A 26,129-nucleotide genomic window follows, 5' to 3' on the forward strand; every position below is an offset into this window, starting at 1 on the left:
TCAGTGGCAGCAATTCTGCAGAGTCAAAGATGATACAAACAGGAAGCAGCAGGTGGTCTCAAATGCACATCTGGCACAGCACACGGATGAAATATACACTGCTACTCAAGCTCCAAACCTCATGCATGGGTGTTTCCATTTGAAACCCTCTATACTTTATCACAAGCTATAACTAATTTGAACTAGTTTAATGCACATTAATAGATTATTATAAATGGCATATGTTCTCTTGAAAAATCTTATATATACTTCATAATTTTGAATTCAAGACTCATAGTCATTCTTTATAATGTGGTCTTACTACTAAGTGGATTCATCTGATTGTTCTTCCTCTAGCAATAATAGTTGAATTTTCCTATTGAATTCTCCATTTATCAATTTCCAAAAGCGTTTTTAATTGAGCTGTAAACTTCCTGTTAAAAAGAAGTTCTTCCTTCCTGCTATCGCCAAGTTTTATTTTATTGCAAACCTTTTACATATCATAATTACACTGCAATAAAACCCTTTTCGGGTGAGAGATATCATTCATTTTACTACACAGAAAAAAATGGTTTCCCTACCCAAGGCTGTCTCAAGACTAGATGGATAAAATGTCAACCTGTAGATAACCTACAGAGAGTTTTTGTCTAACAAATGTAAGCAGGAACGCCAGAAAAGATTAAAAGGAGCTTATATAGGAGCTTTTAAGTATTTGTGCTCATGTTCTAAATACAGCTCTAGGTTAAAGCTGAGAGTTGTTTCTTTTCTTTGAGGGTTTTTTGTGCCATGGTTTCCCTGCTGCCTCTGGGGAGTCTGTTAGTCATTCTCCAACCAATGTTTGGCAGAGCAGCAAAGGGAGCCGGGGGCCACTGTTGACACGTGTGCCGCCCGCACTGTGAGGTTTCCATTGCCCAGCCCTTGGAGTGCCCTTACAGAGAGGGTCACGACAGACGTTCGTCCCCTTGTGGTTACATCCCGTTGTGTAACACTCAGTATGTGTGTGTGTGTGTGTGTGTGTGGGTGTGTGTGTGTGTGTGTGTGTGTGTAAGAGCACATCACAAACTTTGATCTTTGTCACCCTGTTGAGATATCAACAGCGGTTCGCCTTCCTCAACCCCCCTGTCTTTTCCAGTGGAGAAAATGAGCCAGATCTGTGGTCCTTGTGTATGTGTGTGAGCTGACGTACAATATGTTTGGACTGTGTAAAGCAGATGAGATCATAAGAACAGGCACAGAGAGCTGCTTCAGTGGAGTTGGACCAGAGTTAGTTTTATGAATCACAAGCATTTTCGTTGCTTCACCGTGAACAATTGCGAGAACATATGCACACTTATACAGTTCACTTTTTTGAAGAACTCTTCCCAGGCCTTAAACTGATGATGTCTCAGGGGTGTTTTGAATAATGTCTGACATAAAGATTTAAGATTTAATATTTGACTCTAAAGTATTTAGTCAAACATTTCCTAGCTAGTTGCAAAGACTATTTCTTCCCTGACAGAAATATTGTTGAAAACACACTGGAGCCAAAAAATAAAAATAAAAATAAAAATCTAAACCAGCTGGAAAATATTTGAAGACCTTGAGCCTTAAACTTTGACCTTGCTCAGCCATAGTGTGTCTGCACCACATGCCTCTCAGATGCACAAAGGCAACTAGCAGGTTTCTATGTCTGTGAAGTTTCTTTGAATTTGGGTACTTAAACAAGTCTGGTTCAATTAATGCACCTGGTATTTGTGACAATATATACCCAGACGTCTGCTTCCTGTTCCCAGACAGACAGATTTGAACAGGTATGAAGAACGCAGGTTTCCCAAGCTAGAGTGGAGCATGGTAGTCCATAAATGTGAGGCTTGAGGTGGATTTATGATGTCTTTTATACTCCCAGAGTAACCAGGCAGGAGATAGAGGATTATTTGAGGATCAGTTTACATACACAAAAGAGTTAACAGCCCTCAGACTGCACCCGCCACGATAGTGACACCCAACACTAATCCCCATCTACAAGACTCCCTGCATCTGACACATACTCCCATAAAGTGTGAGCAAGTAACCAGCTGTTAGAAAGAAAAGGAACTTCTCCAGAGTTTCATCTCAGTTGTCCTGCAGCCATTAAATATTGTGCTTGTTGAAACAAATGAACAAATAAAGAGGAACACGCCTCAGCTGCATTAGCTTAGGGTACACTCCTAAGCTAATGCTAAAATGCTCCTGATGCCGATGCCAATGCCCTTCAAATCTACACACAATCACATTAGCATACTTGCATATGACATTTAGACCAAACTACACTTGGACGCAAACCAAATTTTAACTTGATTATGTCTACTAAATTCCATAGCATTTAATCTCAAAGCTATGGAGACACTTCACTAAAAAACTCAAAAAAACTCATGGTGTAGCTAGAAGAAAAGATTAATGGATTGTTTAAGTCACTGAGCATCATCCTCTTGAAACCATTAATACCAATACTATTTTATTTCTACATTTCTTCCCTTCAGCTCGCATCATTCAGTCTTTTCTTATCTTTTCTATGCTGATGACATTCAGCTGTGTATGTCTTTTACGCCTCACCAGTTGGATACGTTGTCCACTCTAGTCCAGCATTTACCCAGGATTAATGATTGGCTCTCTATCAATTACTTCGTTTTAGACACCAACAAAACTTCATTTTGTTTAACCAGTAAATCCTTTGTTTGAAAACTTGGAGAAATATCTGATTCCTCTCTGGGTTTGACTCTCATGTAAAAACCTTTCTTGTTCCTGTTTTTCTCATTTAAGGAACATTTCTAAATTGATCTTTGGTGGAACTAGAGGAACATATTCATCACAATTACGATTACTAACTTGAACAATTGATCTCTCATGCATCCAAACGATACAGAAAGCTGCGGCCAGACTATTAATACGTTCACATTACAAAGAACTAAACTATTTAGTCCATCTTTATATCAAACACACTGCTACTCATAGTTTTCTATGAGAATCTCAGAATCTGCTGGTCATTCTACGTACAAGCCTGAAGACTAGGTGTGGACTGAGCTTTAGCAGTGTGGCTTCCTTTCCAACCCTTTGAAACAGTCTCCCACTACAATTACGTTTAGCTGACTCTGTGGAGTACTTTTATCCTCTGGATTTCGTGGACACCAATTTCATGGCAAGATTATAATTCCACTCATAATGGGACTTAAGCAAAATTTAGATGTTCACCTAAGTCATGGGGTCATGAATGGCTCTGAAAACAACTCCATCTACCCAGTAGTTGTTGAGACATTCATTGTAAACCAAAAAACTAAGCTGTTTAAAGGCCTGAAAAGCTTAACACTACGGCTCCTGCTGAGAGCATCCATTCAGCTTTTCCCTAATCACAACAGCAAAACAGAAGGAAACGCCTTTCCACACTGCCCCTGACAGGAAGCAATCTACATATCTACTGTATGGACTTGTTGCAACTAAAATCCCATCCCACCACTGCTTCAACCTGCCTAAAGAAATTTAAAGAGTTTATTCATTAAGAAAGAGCCAAAAAGATCAGATACAATTAATACAAAGCACTTATAACCCTCTGGTGTCATTCTGGTAATGCCACCATAGTGACAAATCACAAATCCTGTTTATTTTTTGGGTTCCCTGCATTCCCAGCCACACCTCTCGTGTGCTGATTTTATCTGTGAGGATCTGTTTGAATGAGAAGCCCCCGCAGCTACAGAGGGGGAATGCAGGCTGTGATTGGTCTTAAATAACTAATAACCATTCAAGATAAACCACATGGTGAAAAGATGACAAGCAGTCTTACAAATATAATATTTGGGTCAACGTCAACTCTGTAAATAAGTTGCAATGAAAGCACAGCATCTGTCTTTCTTTGTATTTCAAGACTTTCCTTTGTTTATTTAAGGAAAATTACAGTTTCTGTCACTAACAAAGGAGTTTGTTTCTCACCACTTCTGCACATCTGCTCAGAATCCCGGAGCTCCGAAACACTATAAATAGTCTGTGATTAAGACCAAGGTATGCTATTTTACTGCATCAGCAAGGCAGTTCTTTAGATTTAGTTTACCCCAGGAGTCAACCCAGTTGTTTAAACAGGAAATGAAATCAGGAAAATTAAGAGAAATGAGACAATAGTCCAACCTGTCTCCATTGGCTTGTGGATAGTCCAGCTCTCCTGTAAATGCGGCCTCTGTGCCCCTGCTCTCCTCTGCTCACACACTTTAATAACCTCCCTCACGCTCGAGACTCCAGGACCCTCCCACCGTCCCTCCTCTTGGACCAATGCATCTGCTCTGATTGGCTAGACTGACAGCAGATCCAAACTTTCTGAAAGGGTCCACATGGTGGCCATATTTCAGTGCTGAATCTGGGTTAAAATAACAAGATGTGGAGCTGCCCAGGGTTTCTCTCCTCTTTCTCTCTTGGTTTCAGTTTCTCTCACCTTCTCGCTCTGTTTTCATGGCTCACTGCACCTTCTCAATCATCCAAGCCCAACATTTCACTATCAGCTTCAATAAGATTTGCATTTTCAATTTCTTAAATCTGAAATATATAACTTTAAACATTTGGGTAACATACAGCTGTGTGAGCATCACTTCAAAATAGACTGGTTTAACACTTATTTATCCATGCTAATAATAAACTACAATATGGCATTTCTATAATTTGGTTTGTAAATTACATATTTTGGTTGCATCCATTTTTACTGGATGTGTTGGGAACATTTATGGATAGAAATTCTAGGTGGAGTTAGCTGCAGTGCCAAGCTCGCTGGGCTTGGGACTGAATGTGGGTGGTCATGCTGACCTGATTGACCACTTGCCACAAAGTGCAAAACAGCTGGGATGCAAATAAGCATCTCCAAGTCTGAAATGATGGTTCTCAGCAGGAAAAGGATGGATTGCCTGCTCCTGTGTGGGGACGAGTGGCTGCCTCAGGTGGAGAAGCTCATTACATATGAGTCAAGGATGAATGGAGCAAGGAACTGACAGCTGAGCTCAGTCGTATAGATATGGAGCTTGATTATTTGGTGGGAGCACAGCTGGAATGGTTTGGGTGTCTGTCACAGGTGAGGTGCTTGGGGTACATCCAGCTGAGAAGATATCCCACAGCAGACCCAGGAAGAGATTACGTCTATTGGCTGATTTCGGAATGTTTCAGTATCCCCCCTAGAACAGCTGGGAGATTGTAGCATATGCTGGGTGAGAGGGAAGGAATAAGTATGTATGCAAGTATACCTAAAGAAAACAATTACTTATATAGCTTATATATACGTAACCTTTGAAGTGCAGGATTTGTTCACTAATGTATAAAATGGCACACTGAATATAAATAGGTTTTGCTATTTAGTTTGTAAAACTCAAAAATTGTAATCAGGCTTGTTTCTATTAAAAAGGGGTCCATGAACGATGACACACACAGATCCTGTTACATCAGACTGCTGTAAAAGATAGCTGCCTCGATGCTTGTTAACTGACTGATTGAGCAGATGGTTTGATGTCTGACTAATGGATTAACCTTTCTGGCTGATGGGAGAAAAGTGCCCTGGGATTGCTTACAGCAGCACTGTGTGCATTCAGCCAACAGTGCACTCAGCCACAGTGTTTCTCTGACATTTGTGTTCACTCGCAAATGAGATCCATATGAAGACAAAAAAATAATAAAATGGGGCAGGAGGCAAACAGGAAGAGAAGCCAATAGGTCAGTTAGACACTTGAATGCAACCTGCAAAGCATGAGGAAGAGGCCTTTCTTATCACTTTCAATTAAAGTCAGGCCAGAACAGTTCAAAAATGCAGCCTGTGAATGCAGATGTATACATGCTAGACCTAATAAAACTTCAACCTATTTTCTAATAAACCCTGGTGACTCATCCTCCTCCTACGGTAGAGTTGTATGGGAAGAAGTTAAATGAGCCATTTTAATTCAACCCAGTCACACTCAACAAAACAGCTACGAAGGCTCCAGGCTTTTTAATTTTTTTTATACTGTGAACATACAGTTTTCTGTAATAGCAGTGATACAATTCAAAATTCTTATTATTTCTTGATACAGTGGCGCTTTATGTCAAATGATTTTAGAAACCAGAGCACTCATATCCGTCCAACAGTGTGATCGCAGCATCCAGCAGAAGTGAAAAGCTGTAGCTAGCTAATTAACAGGTTAACCTTGTTTGTTTAATATAAGCTTTCATTATTCTTTATATTAAAAAGTAATTTACAGTTTTCTTTATTACAAGACAAAAGTAAAGACAAGACTAAAGTTAAATGTAACACTGTAACTACTAGCTAACTAACTACTAGCTACTACTATAGTAAGCAGTAATTGTTAGAATCTATAAATGAATAAAAATAATACAAAAAACTACAACAATGAAGAAAAGAAAACTACACAGCGTGCATTTTTGTTTTTCAGAGAAAAAAAAAAATCACCCTTTTCTTTTGGGAGTTTGACCCCTGATCTCCTAACTGTACCTCAGACCTGATTCTGGGACCCTCTTGTACTCGCTGTCACTCTCATCCAGTTCGCTGTCCTCACCGAGGGAGTGTACTTATTACCCTAACCGTCCAATCAAATTTTATCCTCCTATGAAAGCTGCTTGTGCTCATTTCCTGCAGCTTTGTACATTATCATTTTAGTGCATGATTTGATTGCTTACAAATCACATCAATCAATGCTCTCAAAAAGTGATCTCAATCCCTGCTCCAACATACCTCCTTCAAATGTCCTGCTGGGCTGCAACTGCCTGACTGATCATTTGAACCAGGTGTTTTGGAGTGGAGAAACCCCTAAAATATAAAACAGATTCTGATTCGGAAATCAGAGTCTGTCTCTAATCAACTAAAAGTAATTCTTCAGATATTCTTGCACATGCACATATTTTCTTAAATATACTCATTTCAATTCAAACATACATAAAAAATGTTATTAGTCTTAGCAGTAGCTAGCACTGTGCCACATCCAGATTTGGCACTAGAAAGGATTGCTCCACCCCCAGGTCAAAGGTCAGATACTATGGTACTCCTCATTTTACTCAATACTTAGGTGTTTTATGTCACAAAATATGCACAGGTACATAAATGAAAAACAAATTTAAGGGGCAGTGTAATCACAATATAGATGGTTCAAGAATCTTAAGCAGAAATTACTTAATAATAATAATCATTATATGTGCTATTTATTATTATATTATTTTTATAATCTTTAATTATTTTAACTAATATTAATCGGTTATGTGCTTCTTGCCATTTACTGCTTCGAATACTAATGTAGTAGAACTAGCTGGATACACTTAGGTTGGCGGTTTACATCAGAAAAGACACACTGTTCAATTTACTTCTTTCTCCTGTGGTTTGGTTTTGTTATCAGACCTCCATGTACTGCACACAGAGTCACTGCACACTGGCTGTTGCTTAAGCTTTTATCCAGATAATCGCTGTTTCAAGATGTTGGGGCGAAAAGTCCTCCGAAAAGACACCAATCAGTTCCACTTTCAGTTAATATTTTTACTCATTATCCTGACTGTGAGTGGGCCTAGTTCTCAGATACGATATTTGTTATGTAGAGATACAAACTCAGAACACCCAGAGACTTCAATTGATTCTCACAGACAAAGAGAAAGCTACCAACATCTCAGAGATTTCTCCTGGCAGCCTCAGGAGCTCTGACAAAGCACAGACGCTCACATCAAAGACCAGTGGATCAGCAGGGAGTAACCATCTACATGTACACACCAGACGCCTGCCAGGCTAAAACATCATTCATACAGATCCAAATAGAACATAAGGTGTCTTGCTTTGAGCTGCTAGTCATTCATCTTTCCTCGACAGACTTTTGTCTGTGGAATCATGAAGACTTAAAGGAAGAGAATAAAAAGTGGGGTGGCGACTGATAAAAGAAATCCAACGGACAGTGGAGCCAGATTGTCTGTTTTTTTTGGGAAAACCTAAACAAGAATTTTTTCGCCCAATTACAAAAAATGCTCTCATTAGCCTCCCACAATAAATATAAAAAGTATTTAAATACATTTGTTTTGATCAACAGAAAAAAAATGACATATATTTAAATTGTAATAATCATTAAAATTAGAAATGAATGTGTCTAAACAGCCCTAATTCTTCATAAAAACTTAAAAACATTTACATATATATGGATTCATGATGTATATAGTTACACATGCACAAAAAGCTATCACCTGAGCCCTTATTCCTTTTAAAAGGAGGTTGACAGCCTTTTTCAGGCTTGCAGGTTATTGTTTTGGTTCTCCAAATGGAATATCAATGCAGGACGGAACAACAAATGTCAAGTCTTTGTTGGGCTCATCCAGGAAATGTAAAGTTCAGTGAGTTAATAATGAGACAGGAATACATCCACAGATGACTGGCAATTAGACATGGGAGCAAATGTGACACAGGAGGAAACAAGCAAACACAGAAAATCACAAGGTACATGGGAAAAGTGAACTTCAAAGTAACAAAGTAACCAAAAGACAAAAAAACTAACTCTGAAACATGGAAGATAAGAAAGATAAGAAAATAAGTAAAATCTGATGGGCCGGGACATCTCATCACTTTACAGTTTTAACTCACACTAGCTATGAGAAAAGTCTCAAATCCAAATGTGTTCTGTCTGCTTGGACTCACAAAGTGAATAATAGTAGCTAATGAAGCATTTAGAGCCACATGTTTCATTCTAGAGCTGGTGGAAAGTGAACAAAGAGCAAAAAGAAATATACACTCTTCTTACATCCATTCAGAGACAGAAACACAACACTGAACATGAAGCAGCTGTGTAGTGTTATAACGTGTCAGTGCTTCTTCTGTTGACCCCAAGTAGCCCAATAAACAAAATAAATGTGTAAAAATCTGCAAGCTTTTGGATTTGAAACCAAGTTTGGGAGTGCTTTATATATCCCAGCTGACTGTGACAGATTGAATGGTGTTTCTTCTATCTTGCGAGTCATGGCTAAATGTGGTCCCTGAAAGAGCTACTACTGCCTGGTGTACTTATAGAGAACTCTATTGTTTATCCACCCGAAGCATGTTCTGATTTTATACACTTGCATTAATAATGATAAAAAACAAACAACTTATTAACATGACTGTGCATGCACTTGTGACCTGAATACTCAGGTGTGCCCAAGCCCCAGTTTGAGTCAGGAAGGAACTGATTTCATAGTAGAGAAACCAAATGCTTTATTTGGGCTCGTGTCAATGCGTGCTTCCCAGACATGCCACAGATATCTCATTGAGGCTTTATCTCCACATGTTTTCAATCTGAGCTCTGCCTGCACATGTTATGTCACTCCAACGTCCAGCCACCCTTAAGAGGCTGCCCCGAGTTCGCTTTTAAGAACTGCGGTGGAAAGAGATGGCATTAGGAGAGAAATATGGAAAGAGTTGGAGGCAACGGATGGACAGATGGAATATCTGGCTCTGATGAGAGCCTATGGAGTTTCCAGTTTGGGGGGGGGGACAGCTTACTGAGTGCTGAAATCAGATGCAGTTTGCTAGACAAAAATCTCTAAAGCACTAAACAAACACCCAGACAAAAACAGAGCATCTTGCACATGATGGTAGCACATGGAAGAAAATGTTATCCCTGTTTTTATAACCTTCCTTAGTTATCCAAAAAAAGCACCTCAGGGTCATCAGTGCAGCCTAAAAGCAGCTCAGGGGTGACAAATGTATGTAGGGAGACTGCAGTGATGTACATTTGCTTCTGCGCAATCGGAGAAGCCTGAGCTGAGTTTGAATCCCACAGAGGGAGCCGCTATGACCATCTGCCACTTCAAGGCCACGGCTGCTTGAGGCCCATCAGCAGGCACATGGAGACAGATGTTCGACACGCACACACAGGGGACGAGGTCCACATCTACTGAAATAACATTCTGGGCAGGACTGTACGGTGTCAGCTGAAGAATACTGATTCTTTAGCTAAAAAAACAAGCAGGCATTAACTTTCTTAACAGGTCAGCAAATATCAAGCAGCATACTGACTGAGTTCGTCACAATCTGTTTTTTAAAATTAGGATCTTAGTACTACTTTATTCTATGCTATAGATACACTTTGATCACAATATTTGGGTATGTGTAGCCTGTGCCATCTCATTTCATGCTACGCAATGCCAAACATGATGTAAGTTTCCACTGACACTGGCTCATCGTCACTCACAACCTCAGCGTCTTATTCACACATTTGACAGCGATCCATTTATCTAATGCGACAGCTGAGGTCAGGAGACAGATAAATCTCCCCAGCGAGATCACACCGCTCGTTTTTATCCATTCAGCTCTCGTCAGCGGTGCTTTTACTTCCCCGCATCTTAGCGTGGGAGTGTTATCTCTGCAGCATATTTGCTATTTTATCAACTTTCTCGGGAGTACCGCTGGAGCAAAAACACACATGTGTGTTGGAGGTGAGGGAATCACAACACTGAGCTCGGGAGGAAGTAAGGCGGGAGTGTGGGAAAGAAACAAGGAGGGAAAAGGAATAATGGTGGTACGGTTTACAGAAGCCACAGCTAGTGGTCAGCAGGGGGCACACCTGTGAGAGGTGTGGCGCTATAACACGTCCCCCACAGAACAGAACAACAGTAATTTTTTTTTAACACGAAGAACATCATAAAATACCAACGGTTCACACATTCACATTTGGATCTAAACATGCACACCTCTGTTTGATCTCTGTGCATGCGGTCACCATTTCGCCCCAGAAACATCTGTTTATGTAATCTTGACAGATTGTGTGTCACTGCTGAGGTGGAGCAGGAGTGATTCTGGTAGACCTAAGTCTTCTGCAGGGGAATTACACTGTGATCCACATCCAGTTTAGGACAAAGTCATTCTTCAGCTGCGCCTCTGTGGAGGAAGCCAGAGGTCAACAATCTCTCATCTTCTCATATTGACCATATCACAAGCGGCGTACGGTTAGCCAGCGCCATGAGGGTTAAGAGGGTGAAGGAAAACAACGACCATCTGACATATCACAGCTTGGCGTCAAAGTGGGTGGCCAACCGGATCGCCACAGAAGAGGAGGGGTTAGAGATTATTCTCTCTGCCTGCCACAGAAGACAGGTTTTTTTTTCTTCTTGGCTCGGCTCTGACTCCAGATTGCTATATCTTAGCAGTTAAGAAGCTGAGAATAAGTGGCTGAGGAGTCTCCTATCCAACTACTAACCAGGCATGACCGTCCTTAGCTTCAAAAATCAGACAAGATGTGGCATCCTACGTTTTTTTTAAACACAGTTTTCTACAGTGTTTCACTCAGTTTTGGAGTCAGTCACAAATGGCTATGAACTGTGGTTTTTGGCACTTCCACAACAGCACCACTTTTTCATCTCCAGGGTTTCCAGCTTAGCCATCTCATATGTTTTGTTGTGCTACTAGCATTACTCAGGAGTGCTACTGTAATCACATTCACTAAATCAGTAATGTAATGAGTTATTATACTAAATTCAATTCAAGTTATGTTGTTACTTGACAAAGCTTAATTATCTGTGCAGATAGACAGAAAGATAGAAAAAAAATCATTTAACAGAGTAATGAGAAAGTATTGTAATGAGTAATGTAACAAATTACTTTCTCTGTCAAGTAATGAGTAATGTCTAATACATTTAGTACTTGTAATAGTCCTTTTTTGGCTTCAGCAGTGTTGCTATAACCTGAGGAGATGAACTGTAATACAGCTGAGAATCAGCTAGATTCAATTCAAAACTGTTACATAGCAAATCTGGAGGAAATATCCAGGATTGTAAGTTATCCTTTACTGATAGCTATATGGTAACCGACTCAGTCTTGTATTTCAGTGGGACCTTAAACAAACTTTTATAGTGCTGTATCTGCTTAAAACTTATACTTAATGTTAAAACTGTTAAGCTGTTGCATTTTTCACTGTGACTATTTAGATTTTGCAAGTTGATATTGAAATCAAAGCAAACTAATTACACTTTTTATGTTATGTTTTGGAAAATTGAAGGAAATGAAGAAAAACAGACACCTTAGATGTACTATTTGAAATTAATAAAGCATGATCTTGACTTAAGAGTTCTGGCCAGACTCCAGGGATTCAGTGTTGGTGCAGTAAAAAATGAAAATATTCCACTAAGAGAAAATACCACTTTAAGAAATTAGGGGCCACATTCTTCACACCTATTTCCTCTGGCTGCTGATGGACTTGAGAGCCCTGAGGAGTCACCAGCACTCCTGTTTCCTCACTGTTAAGAGAGCTGCAGCGTTTGGGCCCCTCAGGCCTAACACTGTCTCCATTGTGCTTAACCATTTCTAGCCCCACCTTAGCTCTGCAAACTGCCCTGGGGTCCAAAAACGCAGGGGGTCGTGGTGGGGGGAAAAGTCCTTCCACTTCAAATCCTATTTTCTCCCCCAGACTCAGGAAATCAGTCACTGTGCTAAGCTGGGTCGACGCCATTTGTCCCTCCTTCTAGAAAGGGCCAAAAGCATTGTTCTCACTGTGTTTTGTGCTCGGGATGAGTGCAGTTTAATCCTAACTTCCCTGTGGTGCTGACCTGCTACTCCCAGCTGAGTTTCCCACTATAGCTCAGAGTAACAAAAACTCCCCCTGCAAACGGAGACTGCTCTACCTGCTTTATCCGAACACCCCTGGGGGACACAGCCATGGCTGCTGAGGGCACTTAACCTGATACTCTGCTCAAAATCAAAAGTAAGCACTACCAAGGAATGCTGGCACCAGACTCGCTCTCACTTGAGTTTGGGATAATAAAAGTGTCAAGTCATATCATCCCCCACTTTCAGGCCCTTGGGAAAACACAGCATGTGTAGGAGGTGAGTAGATGAGGGACGGAGACAAATGAGGAGATGCTGAGAACAAAAAGAAGAGGTGGGAAATGAAGAAGCGTGTTGCTTTTGTCAGACTGGTTTTGGGGGAGGAAAGTGAGATGTGTAGGTGCTTTCACTTGCGGACAAAGAGATGAGTGTTGAAAAGTCATGCTTTTCTTATGAATACCAAGCAAAAACCCTGTTCTTGTCAGATTGTACCACTGTTGCATCCCGCAGACACAATAGATAAAAATCGGTCTAAATTGGAGCTGACGTGAGGATAAAAACCATCATGCTTCATACTGGAAGAATAACAACCTCACACATCCTTCTTTAAAATGAAATTTAACTGAAAAAAACATGAGTGGAAATAAAAGCTTTCAGATTGAATTATGACTGAACACTTCAGATTCAGTTAAACTGGATGTGTTTAAAACAGAGCGTGAAGACAAATGAGGTTCAGTCAAAACAAGTATGAGATAACAGGAAGTGAGTGCTTGACACAAAGTCTCCCTATTTAAAGAGCAAAGTGACAAACACTTTTTTGTTTATTGTGTTAGTTGGGGCTTTCCACTTTGAAATGACCTTCACAGGTGGTCTCCTGCACAATATCTCCGACTCCATTGTTTTCCTCCATATTGGAAAAACACGCTTCTCCATCCGGACACCCCCCAACTTCCTTACTTCATCCAGAAAGACATATATCAAACAGATTTTAAGAGTCAGCATGGCAGACAATGAAAAGACTGAGTGTAGCTGCTGAAGATGCTTTTCTGCCCTCAGTTAAATCAAAGTTCATGGTTCATAAATCTCTGGGGTCACAAGACGATTCGCGGTGAAGCAAAGAAGAAAAAAGAAAGTCATACACTGAATCACATTTGTTGAATATGCAGCTGGATTAACAGCCTTGCATTGGTGTCGGTTTGCGTAGGTCTCTGGCTGCACAGAGACGAGGATTCTACTGGTACCGGCGCAGCAGTTTCCACGTCCATGAGCACATGAGGATCTGACACAGATTTTGTTGTCAGTGTGGGAACATGCAGTTTCCGTGCAGATACCTATCTGCTCTGTTGCAGCACAGACACAACAGTACAAGTGCGCCAACTACCTATGCTACCTCAGAGCAGATTCAATGAGGGCCAGTAAAAAGCACAATATGAACAGTGATTCATATTGTTGTTCAAAGCAGACTTACTGTGAGCTACGACATTGTGAAGTGGTGGTGAGCACTCCAGTAGAAACCTTGTTTTATTTGCAGTGTCACAAAAAACCCTCCTCGACCAACAATCTAAACAAATTGGAACAGCGACATTTCTGATTGGTGGAGGTCGCTGTGTTACCATGGAAAGTCTTAAACCCACATATCAGGTTGCTTGTTGAGCAAGAAACTTCAGAAACTATAAAAGCATTGCTGACTTTTAACACCAGCAAAATGATCAGCTTAGGTGTTGCAATGAAACTTTTAAGCATCCATTAAAATTGGGATTTACAAGATTTACCTAACACTTGCCTGGAACAATAGGACCATGGGAACAGTTTGTGTTTCCACTAGAAACAGAAAGGTGCCAGGAACTGCAATAATATCATGACAAGAAAAGCAGGAAATCATGCTTCTGTTTGTTTTGTTTTGCTCCAGAGGAAAAGCTATATATTTACAGTTGACCAAAGAGCACAGATGAAATGAAAGCAAAAACGCACGTGACAACAAACGACAACACCGACCTCCTGTGCAGGACCCGGCAGTGGATGCAGAGGCAAAATCTCTTCGGTGAAATCCAGACGTAAGGCTCTTCTCTCAGATCGTCACAACCTGTAGAGAGCAAGAACGAAGCAGTGATGAGTCCAAATGACAAAAACACACCATCTCCAGAGGGCTATAGTTCAGTCATTGTTGGCTCCCCAACAATAATGAGCATCCTTTCCTCATTGCTCACTGGTATTTTCCATTTAAACCCGAGACTACGGAGCAACTGCACCTGGAGAAACTCTTAAACTGGTTCACATGTTCATAAAAAAAGAGAAGAGGTGCAGCCTCAGTTGGGGCTCAGTAGCAAAGTTGCATAATGTTTACAACCACAGTGCAAACTCTTAAGCTCTGTGTGCATCAAAGAAATTACAATATCTTCTGTCCAGATGTTAGGTTTGCAGTACAAACTCCAACTATTGAATCACTCCCTCAGTTCAGGAAAACTTAAAACCAACTTCAACCCAGTGTTTGACTACTCTGCTTGTGTTCTTCGTGTTTCCAACCTTATCGTGCCGGCTTTATCATATTACTTCTATTCATATTCAAAAGTTGAAAAACCTGTATTTTTAGAACATTTTTACTTTAGCTACATGCAGTGTGTCTGTTCTGTCAGCTAGCTCAATCCAGAGTCCTTACAATGGTCACATTTGTGTTTATTGTTCCATCAATATTGACTCAAATGACTATATTTTATATATATAAGCTCTTTATGACAGGGATCATAAAGGAATGGACGTGGTCAGCACCAATAATCAGGTAGGCATGGTGTGGTGTTTAAACAATGCTTAGTTTGGACTGCAGGGCCCAAAGTGTGCCAAAAAAATATGGTGGTCCCAGCAACAGCAGCCTGAGCTGTTGATACAAACCGTGATGGTTTTAAGTTGTTAGTGCCAAATTCTGACCCTATGATCTAAAAGTCACAGCAGAAACACACTCATGAGTAAAACAAGAACTAATAAAAAAATAATACTAAATCGTTACATTATCAGTCGATACAAGGAGCAAGAAAGTAATCACTTTGGAGCTAACAAAATGAATCTCAACAGCACCACTGACAGTGATTAAACATGTTTCAGCTGTCAGCAGTACATTCAGCTTTCTCTACCCTCTTCATACTGACGGCAGACACACTCTACAGGCTGCAGATAACTGACTAATGGCAGTCTCTCTTCCCTTTTATTCAGTGATGTTGGGGCCTTTTAATGGTTACTGTCCAGAGATAGCACTCAGCTAAGTTAATGATCAGGTCAGTACTCTGACATAACAAGAGACTGCACAGAAACACCAACACAGGATAAGTGGACCAGATTAGGTGATGATAACAGGTCAGCAAACACAGAGACTGTCTCAAAAGGAAGCAGAAGTTTTGTTTGTTTGCTTGTTTGTGTGCAGATGGCAGAATGATAGATTGTGACGGTAAAGGACACCTTTTCTCTGCCAGCATTGGATTGACAATGCTCTTAATCCATGACTGATTCAAACAGTGGAGACAGAGACCACCTACATTTTCACAAATTCCAAGATGATTACATGCAGTTTCTTTGGGATCCACTGTCAGCAATTCAAATTCAATTCAAATTACTTATCCACAATCTCTATTTCATTATGTTTTTGCTTCCAAACTGACCGAGCAGCAAACTCCAAAGCTGAAAGGTGAGGGTTCCTGGGACACTAGGGACACTTTAAAAAAACATTTCTAACCTCCATGGACAGATTCACCCTTCATAACAATTCATAACAACTCTAAAGTGAGAGAATTGTTCTTATACAATTGTTCTTGTAGGGGCGTGTCCACTTTGATTGATAGGTATGCAACTAGGGCCAATTGGTTGCTGCTAGGCCCTCTTTCCACTAACTGGAGTTACTGAACTCGACAAGCTTGTCATGCTTGTGCAGTTGGTGCTGTTTCTTTAATTATGTACACTTCATCATGTCTTAAACTTTTATCTCAGTTACACCAGATTTTCCAGTAAAACCAGTAAAATAATCCAATACTATCCAATCACTTTACTTCCAGTACTCACCATAAGCCATCTCATTTCTTCTATACCTGAGAAAACATCATTTCCACTGGGATTGTTCTGTAGCCTGACCAATGGGGACAAAAAAGCACTGATGAAATATTTTGTAAAAATTCTACAAGAATTTGATAAGCTACAAGGTACACAAAAAATGATCTTTAATAAACTAATATGCCTTCATCTCCGTTAGCCATTCAAAGCAACAGCTGTGGCTAAAAGAGAGATTGTGTTTGTGTTGAAATCTCTCAATCAAATAAGATCTAATCGACACTAGCATCGACTTTATGAACAGTGGGAAAACAAGCAGTATCCTGCCACAAAAACTTGGCGTAAGCTTGAAATAATACAAGACACACACAGCAGCTTCTCTGGGATCACTGGGACTTACACTAATAAACCACAGGCCAGTAGGCCTCTCAGTCAATTCCCCCGAGCTAAGTTCAATTTTTCGCAGAGAGTCAAAACTGAAAGCGCACTTGCTATGACTTAATCTGATCCTTTGGCTGTGATTTTGGATGAATTTAGAATCAATATGTTGGCTGGAAAACAGGAAGAACAACTTTACAGAAAAGTGCCCTGAAATACATAATAACAGATAAGGAAAAGACTTCAGATTGATGTTCTGAGTTCAGTTTTGTCCTCTGGGGAAACTCAACAGTGTGAATTATTTTCCAAATTGCACAGCTGAGGGGATTTTCCCCAAGTGTTACAGACCAACTACTATTTTTACCTCTCTAAAGCATTGCCAAAAAAATGCCCCAACACACATTTAACCTAATACCTCTTAGTTTAGGTGAGCTAGATGTCGGTGTTTGGAGCTCAGCTGTTGAATCCTTCCAGACTAGATGGCAGGCTATTATGTGGGAACCATAGGCAATTTCACTGCAGCCAGGTCCGCCACAAAAGGGTCTTTCTTATAGCATTTAAGAGCTTTGGGAACAGGGGAGCTGAATGGAAGGGACAAAAGAGGTTTGCCATTTTCCAATGGAATAGATTTTTTTAGATGATTTTTTCTTTTTGCACAGACTCTGATGAGAAGATCAGTGCACCCATATTTGCAAAATCAGAAAAAAAACTGCTTGTTAGATTCTCTTAACATCTCGATTGAAAACAGTGAAAACTGTGCACTGCATGCTAAGCTAACATCCGGTTACCTATAGCTTCACATCAGGTATGGAACCACTTGTATTGGTCCTGTGTAATTATTACTTCAAATGTTTCTGTAGCTGCACATGCAGGAGCCAAGTTGGATGCTGTTTGATGTAAATCATACGTTACTCTCCATCAAGGCTGTGACACACCAAGCACTGATACTGTATTTGGCAGTGAGGATCAAAATCAGAAGGATCTTTCATTACCATTTTCCATCTGTTTTATATTTATTTCTCCCATCCTCGTCTTTTCTTCACTCTCTGGGTCTGCGGGCAGTAATGAGAGGCATGTGAGGCTAAGCAGAGAGCATTCTCATTAAAAATAAGCAGCTCGGTAGCCCCATCCCTCAGGCTAACGCACACATACAACACAGGTGTCAGGAAGCAGCCAGCACCCCGAACCCAATTCACTCTCTGAACAGTAATCACTGTAATGCACTGCAAACTGCAAAGCGATTATGAGCAATCGCTGAAGCGCGTCAGTGAGTAAATATTTAAAGAGTGCTGAAGATCAGGCACTAGAGCAGATTTTTCTGGAACTCAAAGCTGCAACTCACCTTTGTGGTCTGAAAGGTCAACTTCAAAGGCATGAACACTGGGAAATATTTGCTATTGTAAACCCAGCGGGAACATGTGTTTGCAGAGTTTACAGAAACACAATAGATATTGTCAGTGTACACTGGGTTATATAAGCCCTCTATCTTAAGTCCAGAGCTGAATGGGCATTACAGCTGCTCTCTGTTCATACAATACAAAACAGACTTGACCAACTATGACCTCATCATAGCAGACAGCAGCCAGTGTGTATGTGTGTGAGACTGGAACATTTTATATGACTATCAAACTGCTGCTGCATCAGCACCACAGAAACCGCTCAGTGGCAGCACAGTGCATTCAGTATTGTGCTTATGGGACAAGCGCACTAATGTTATTCACTAGTGTCTGTGAAGGTTCTCAGTCATCCAGGTCATCGTAGTCTAAGGAGCTTGGAAAGAAAAGCGTCTGGACTTCTTTAAGTTGCCTGAAGACGTTTCACCTCTCATCCGAGAAGCTTCTTCAGCTCTAGGGTCAAATGGTGGAGAGTCCCAGATTTATTCACTAGTGCTAAAATCAAATACAAGTGGCAGCTGACAGTGAGACTTTATTTAGTTATGCAAAATGTATGAAATGTGCAAAAAAAAAGTAACACACAAAAACACGAAGTAAGCCATTACGGTTGCGGAGAATAATGAGTGTTGCTTGTTCCTGCTCAGCTGTGTTACATTTACTGTAGCGCTGAAACAGAAGGGCTTTGAAAGCCTCACCAGGAGGTCTTCAAACAGGGACAAGAAAAAAACAAAAAAAAAAACCAACACAAAAACATTGGGTTGCTGGTTCCTGTGGAGCTTCCACATTGAGTGCACACTCGTTTCACTTCAATTCAGTTTTATATAGTGCAAAATCACAACAGTCACCTCAAGATGCTTTATGTTGTAGGGTAAAGACCCTGCAATAATACAGAGAAAACTGCAACAATTCGACAACCCCTCTATGATAAAGCACTTGGTGACAGTGGGAAGGAAAAACCCCTTTGAGAAACAGGCTAATGTACGGGCAACAACCTGCCGCGACTGCTTGGGGATGAGGGGATCAACTGATGGCAACAGAAAGACAGAAACAGAGACCATTAGGTGTGCCCTACACACCTCTGTGTGTAGGGCACAAGATAACCTTGTCTGATTAATCTGGTCATTAAGTACCCGATTAATCACTTATTGTATGACAGAGATAGAAAAGCACTAACTCCACAATTGATTTGACCACATCTGTTAATCATATATTCAGTTAGTTATTAATAGCTAACTAATTAAGTTAGCATTTGCCCTGTTGAAAACAGAGCCGTGTCATGTGCACCCAGGCATTCACACTGAGGTAATCAGATAATTAGTCAGGCATGCTAACTGTAACTTTGTCCATGGTGTTTTTCTGAAACATTCAAAAACACAATTAAAAATCCGAACATTTACTCTCAGAATTCTTCACAATAATTATAAGGACACAGAAATTGATCCTTTTCAGTGACATCACGCTAGTATCTCCTTTAGCCCCCACTTCCTTTCGATGCAAGCATACACCCTTTCCATTCAACAAAAACCCTCAACACTGGAGCACAAGCTGAACTGCTATGAGAGCGCTCGGTGTGTAAAGTAAAAACACAAGGTGTGTTTTACTCCCTTAGGCACACACTGATTACACACACTGCACTAATGCAATGATTATCCATACTCGATCCAATTTCCTCATGTCCTTGTGTGTGTGTGTGTGTGTGTGTGTGTGTGTGTGTGTGTGTGTGTGTGTGTGTGTGTGTCGCCTTTGTTCAAATCCGATGAAGTCATCGACCTCTCCCTAATAACAGAAGACAGGTGTATTAAGTGCTCTCCTAATGTGGATAGGAGGGTAATTTCTCTGGATTGGATGAGAGCCAAGTCTCTCCCAGACATGATGACAGATATAATGGGCAAAAAAGTTTCACATGAGTTCACACACACACACACACACACACACACACACACACACACACACACACACACACACACACACACACACACACACTCCCCTCCTGCCCTCATCTGTATATGCACTGCAGCCTGGCTAATGTTTGCCAGGTTCTGTTATCATGTCTGGAAAACCAAGCTCTTCTCTGTCTCCCTGGTGAATCCCTGAGCCTGAGGTGATAAAGATTCCCACTGAGCACCACAGGCCATCGACCACCAGGAATCTGATGGCTCTTCAGTGAGAAAAGCTTAACGGTTTCTTCAACATGCCTAATGATCCAGAGAAGAGGATAAGATCTGGTTAAGTGCATGTCTGCCCTTAAACTGTCAACAACAATCTGAAATTGCTGTTAAGGGGCCTTCATTTACATTTCAGGTGGCTTTTAAAAAGGTCAGATCACAGTTATTTATACTGTTATTTACCTCTAGTGGTAGGTAGTGCGATGAAAACAGTTCAGCTATGTGTCAATGCTGCACAAGTGCAATGTTACTCCTTGCTGGAATTGAGTAAAGTCAACCAATCATTGCCCTGGTGCTATATTGAGCCAAAACTGTGTTTATAGTAGTGTATGGATTCTGAAAATGGACCTCACTGTGTAAATCCACTGGTGCTAAGGTCAGGAAGTTGAATCTGCACGCTCAGTTTGCCAGTACACACAAGCAGTCTATTGATCAGTTCCCACAGATTGTCACCTGAATGCTTTCTTACACAACATGAGCCCTGGGAAGCCCTAAATGTTCAAAAGTATACAAGCTGTTTTTAAACTCATCTTGGTGTGGACATGATCACCTCTCTATGGGCATTTTTTTAGCCAAGCTGTAGATGGACAGATGAATGGTCAGAGGTCAGAGGCAGCTTTTCAGAAAGCGATACCCCTCTGAGTAAGTGTTCTGTGGGACAACTAGTGGTTTCATCAGTGGGTATAACAAGAAAATTCCAGTTAATCTTACTATCTTTATGCTTACTCTTTGCACTCTTTTGTTTAATATCTTTGTTTTCTCTGATCCATGGTGCGCTCTGAAACATATGTCCTTTATGACTTGTCTGTGCTTCCAACTCCTATTATTAAAGTCTTCTGTTATCCACTTTGTCATGCCTTTGTTTACCCTCTCCACACAGAGAGCCAATACACAATCCCTGCCGTCTTAAGCTGGCAAATACCACTTAGCTGTGCAGGACCGCCCCAAATGACAAGAGCAAACAAAGAAATGCCTCATTCTCTGCATTCTTTTTGCTTTCTCCAAAGCAAATATGCACATTTCATAAAGGTGTTGGAATAAAAGCAAAGGTAAATTAAATAAAGTCAAATTTAACAAAGTCCTGCAACTGCATAAATGTTTACTTATGACTTAAGATTGAGAGAGAGATGACACCAACTTCAGCCAAAACTGTGTTGGTCTTGATTTAACTAGACATATTAAACAGAATCCATCTAATAATGAGGCTGCAACTTGGAAATCTGTCCTGTCTCCAAATCCGTTTAGCCTAGTCACGTCAGCTCATTATATATGCCGGAGGTTTGGTCTTTATTTATGTCCTTATTTAAGCTATAGCCTTGACAGTATTTTTCTTAAATAGATAAGCCCGATGAAAAGAAACAGTAATAATGTTTTGTTTTTTGTTTTTTTTATTTAAAGAGCATATGTTTTTGCAATAACATTAAGAAGGGATTACACTTGGTTGCAAACATAAACAGCTGCAAACACCATGGACAAATAGTCCTTCCAGTTATGCTTCTCTAAAGTCCACTTAATCTGCCTGAAGGACATGTGCAGAGCTCAAGTAGTGCAGTTAAGCGTTTCTGCATCACAAAAATTCATACGCATACAGTTGAACCAAGTGGGCCGTAGCATATTTGTATGCATGGAAGCAACAACTCTTTTAGATAGATGTATGTGTAGTAACCAGTTTCAATGGGTTTATAAGACATTTATATGCTTAAATTATACACTTAAGAGATAAAATACATATTATATACAATCTTTTAAATATTTTTCCCCTGAGACATCGACTTGTTAGCCGTCCCAAAAGCAAAAAAAACCACTACAGCAAAATAATGACTGTTCAGTGTTCATCTGCTTCATAAACTATAATTAGTAACAGTTGCCATTTGAGCTTTTCACTTGTTGGGGACAAGACCCACTGTTTAAAAAAAAAAATATTACTCAGAAGTAACTTGCTGTAAACTGACATAAAGCTTGACTTGCATAGCAACAGTTCCAAAGGGGGCAAACAGCAATTTACTGTTAATACAGTCAGTAACATGAACAGGATTAGCTCAAACCAGTGACCTGCCTTACTTTTAGAATGACTCATCTCTATTCAAAGTAGGTGTGCCAAGGCAGAATGCAGCCAGAGGGTGTTACAGCCATTGGATTCGCTTTGCTCTGGACCAGCGTACAGTGGCGATAATGACCAGTGACAGCCTGCCAGTCCAAACCAAAGTAAGGTTTCCATAGTGCTGCTGGAACCTTGACTCAAACAGAGAAAATCAGATGTGTGGTTTTGAGAAAAATTGGCTCAGACCAGCTGGAGGATCCTTCAGCTGTTCTGGGATTTAGCAATGAATGTGAGTGAAAATGAAAGGATTCTTGAGCAGACTAGTATAAAAGAAAAAGCAGGGGAATTTACTAGCAGTATTCCCCAATATTTATCAACATTAAACAAGTGAAAGAACTTCAGTAATGTGGATGAAAATTCCTCCCAAAACTGAAACAGACAGACAATAATTCGTTTTTCAGTTACAATGACTTTGTCGTCATTGCAGATCTTCTGTTATACTGTGTGAATTAGAAACACACACACACACACACACACACACACACACACACACGCAACACACAATGTAGACTAATCTTGTTCACACAAAACGTGTTCCATGTCCACAGCCAAGCTGAACACAAACCATCTTATCGCACATCGCACACAGACTGCCTATTGTGGGAGGTTATACCCTTTTATCATTAGCATACAGCTGTCAGACCAAGTCCCAGGGTGACTCCAGTTCCAGCCTAATCAATATTTAAGCATGTCTCATACAACATTTGCCAGTAAAGAGCAACGATGGATGGCATGGACGAAAACAGGAGACATAAACTGAAGTTAATGTTGAGTAGAAACAGTGCAGTTTAATGAGCCTGCAGTTGCTCAGGGACTAGATGAAGTGCTTCAGGCCAAGCAGCTGCAGAACCCTCCGCCTGTCTGCCGTCCATTCCCCTGAGACTGACCCACAGCTCGTTACAAAGGGACAAAACCCAGTGCAGATTCCTTCTCCTCATTTTACCCAACACCCCTCCGCCTCAACCCCCACCAACTCCTCCTTCCTCTACTAGTCATTTCTTTGGACAGGTCTTTATTTCCAGTGTAAGATGAGGGATTTCTTATTGTGACCCCACCATGCTGATTTCCCAGTAAACAGGAGAGCTGCTGGAAGCATAGGTACCCCCAGGAGAGACTCATCTCCAGGAACAATGTGGGGGCATGAAGGGCGGAGAGAGTCAGAGGAAAACAGAATTCACATTTATGTGAATCTTCTTGGGTGTGCTTAGGTTTTAGTGACAGAACGTGGATCATCAGAAGGCGAGCACCAGGCTTGATGCAGACATCCGTGCGAGTGACAGTTTCTTATGACCATGCTAGTGAACTATAATGCACCAACTGTGCATGCCTCCTTTTAGGCGGCCTTCTCATGGACTTCAAAGAAGTATGAGAGGAAAAACCACCAGCCTTAGTGTTTGCACACCCCACTTAAGGAATCTGAGGAGGTAGGTGGGGTGGAGAGGGCACAGGTGACTTTCAACCATGACACTGGAGTTTGACTCATAAAGAGGACCGTTTGTAAATGTCACTTTCCCTCGCTGTTTTCTTACTTTGGTCAGTTTTGGGAATGTCAGTTAGGAAAGTCATAGTTAGGTTTAAAAGCTCTGACAACATTAAAGACACATTAGGAAAGGTCAGTCTTGTAGACTACCACAGTGCCCTTCTGAAGTTGTGTTTACAAATCAGAAGACAGGACAAGGAACCACCGTTCATTAGTTGTTAAATAAGGGTTGTCTAAAAGTTATGCACACATGAAAACAGCATTAAAGATGGCTTCCAAGCATGAAAAGTAAAGCCAACAAGAAAGTGTCTTAAATATGCATTCCTTCCAGTGGCCACCAGGGCATAAACTTATTAGCTAACAACTTTAGCTTTACAAGCTAGCCTATGAGCACATTTTGCTCACAAAATCAGGTTTCACCGAGAAGGTGGCAGAGAAAAGCGGTCATCTCAAGGTTTCCAAACAGGACTTCACTTAAGCTACAGCCATCTTTTAGCCAAAAACACTGTTTTAGTCGTCAGTATCAGACCAGATTACAACATTAATGATGGTAGTTTAGGAAGTAGCTGGTACTGAAGTTCGTTAATCAATTAAAAAGTGAAAGCACTAAGATGGAGAACGGGGGAAAATATGTGATCACATGACAAAACATCTCAGTTGCTTTTGTGTCAGACTGTGAAAGACAGTTCTCCTAGCACTGATCAAGCAGCCCGTCTCCGAGGCCATGCTATGAAAAAAATCAACAAAAGTCAGACTCACGGCTGCTTTCAATTCAATACTCTTTTTAGAAGCTTGGAATGGAAACGGTATAACGTAATGTGACCCACTTTGGGTTTGTCAAGATTTTAAGACTGTCTTCCTCACATTACGTCAACTTTATAAGCAAATAAACAAACTTTAGGGTAACAAGAGGCATATTAAATAAAACCTGTGATGTTTGGTTTCATAGAGCGCTTCCTCCTGGATGCTCCTGTTGAAAGTTTTACTGGCCACACTTGCAGACACAAAAGAATACAATTGGTGGTGGTGAGGTGGGGAGACAAAAAAGGAATAAAAAAAAGAGCACAGATTGTGGAAAAACAGATGTGTGAGCGAATGATCTAATGTACACGTGCAGCAGTTACAGTAGTCCGAGGAAGTGCCATGCAAATAAACCGGCCTCGTTATCTCGGCCATCTACACTGGAGGATATCCACAGCAGGCCTCTGCTGGAACAAACTGTATTCCAGATGTTAATCCCAGCCTGCTGGAGTCATCTGGTTTAACCTTTGACACGGGAGCAGCCGTTCAATTAGTGGATTTCACACTCTGGTCATAGTGACACTATGGTCCTGGCTTTGGTTTCAAGCAAACACTGATAGAGCCCAGGTCTGATTTCTATCAGCAGACCACTCGGCAACATTTACTCTCACAGTATTTATTTAGGATCCAAATGCACAGGGAAGATGTAGATCAAAATCCTCTACTGAAAATAGCCCTCATTCCAGGAGAAATATACTGACCAATCCCATAAACTGCAGCCAGAATCCTGGATTAATGACAAAGGCACTACCATCAAAGCTCAGAGAGGCACGAAAGGCAGATGATGTGGTCTGCGTAAATGGCTTAGCAGTTAAAGCTCTTGTTTTATGTTTTCGTATCGTGCATTAAAAAGCATCGCCAACTGCATCATCTGCATCGGTGGGAGAAAGGAGGCAGGCAGTGTCTTTTTTCCCCCATGCTTTGAAAGTTTACCATTTAGTCTAGGAAAGGAGAGGGAAAAAAAGTAAGAACTGTTCCAAAGGAAAGAAAAAAAATTGGTAGAATTTTGCTTTTCTTGTGGCCTGAATGGGGGGAAAAGGAGAGTTCTGCCGGGTTGTAACGAATGAAGCTCGTGCTTTTCTTTCCTTTTTTTAATGGGCCAAACACAGAGCCCTGAGGGACCACGTGTGCTGGCACATAAACTCAAACCACTGGCAAGCCCTGACAGTGGACCTCAAGCAACCACTGTCTTTAATGCTGCAGTCATTCATTCACTAAGCATCATTAAGTTACAGAATATAAACAAGACCTTCCCAGCTATAAAGTGACAACAATACTATGTATTAGAGCA

The 26,129-nt window shown here is 40.8% G+C and overlaps 1 protein-coding gene across 5 annotated transcripts in view; it reads right to left on the reverse strand.

Moving 5' to 3' along the window:
• lhfpl2a (LHFPL tetraspan subfamily member 2a) overlaps positions 1-26,129 on the reverse strand; it is a 35,688-nt gene that overhangs the window by 8,333 nt on the left and 1,226 nt on the right. The window contains exons 2-3 of one of the 5 annotated variants that reach the window (XM_026173160.2): positions 16,535-16,598; positions 14,486-14,573 (exon numbers count right to left, since the gene is read on the reverse strand). The exons of 1 other annotated variant lie outside the window; for it this stretch is intronic. The gene's annotated coding sequence lies outside the window, so the exon portion shown is untranslated. Of the gene's footprint in view, positions 1-4,110; positions 4,203-14,461; positions 14,574-16,534; positions 16,599-26,129 lie in introns of those variants that run through there. 3 more of the 5 variants (XM_026173159.2, XM_080304134.1, XM_026173161.2) reach the window with 3 other exon arrangements.

Source organism: Astatotilapia calliptera, chromosome 7 (genome assembly GCF_964374335.1).
Source record: "Astatotilapia calliptera chromosome 7, fAstCal68.1, whole genome shotgun sequence".
Taxonomy (NCBI): Eukaryota; Metazoa; Chordata; class Actinopteri; order Cichliformes; family Cichlidae; genus Astatotilapia; species Astatotilapia calliptera.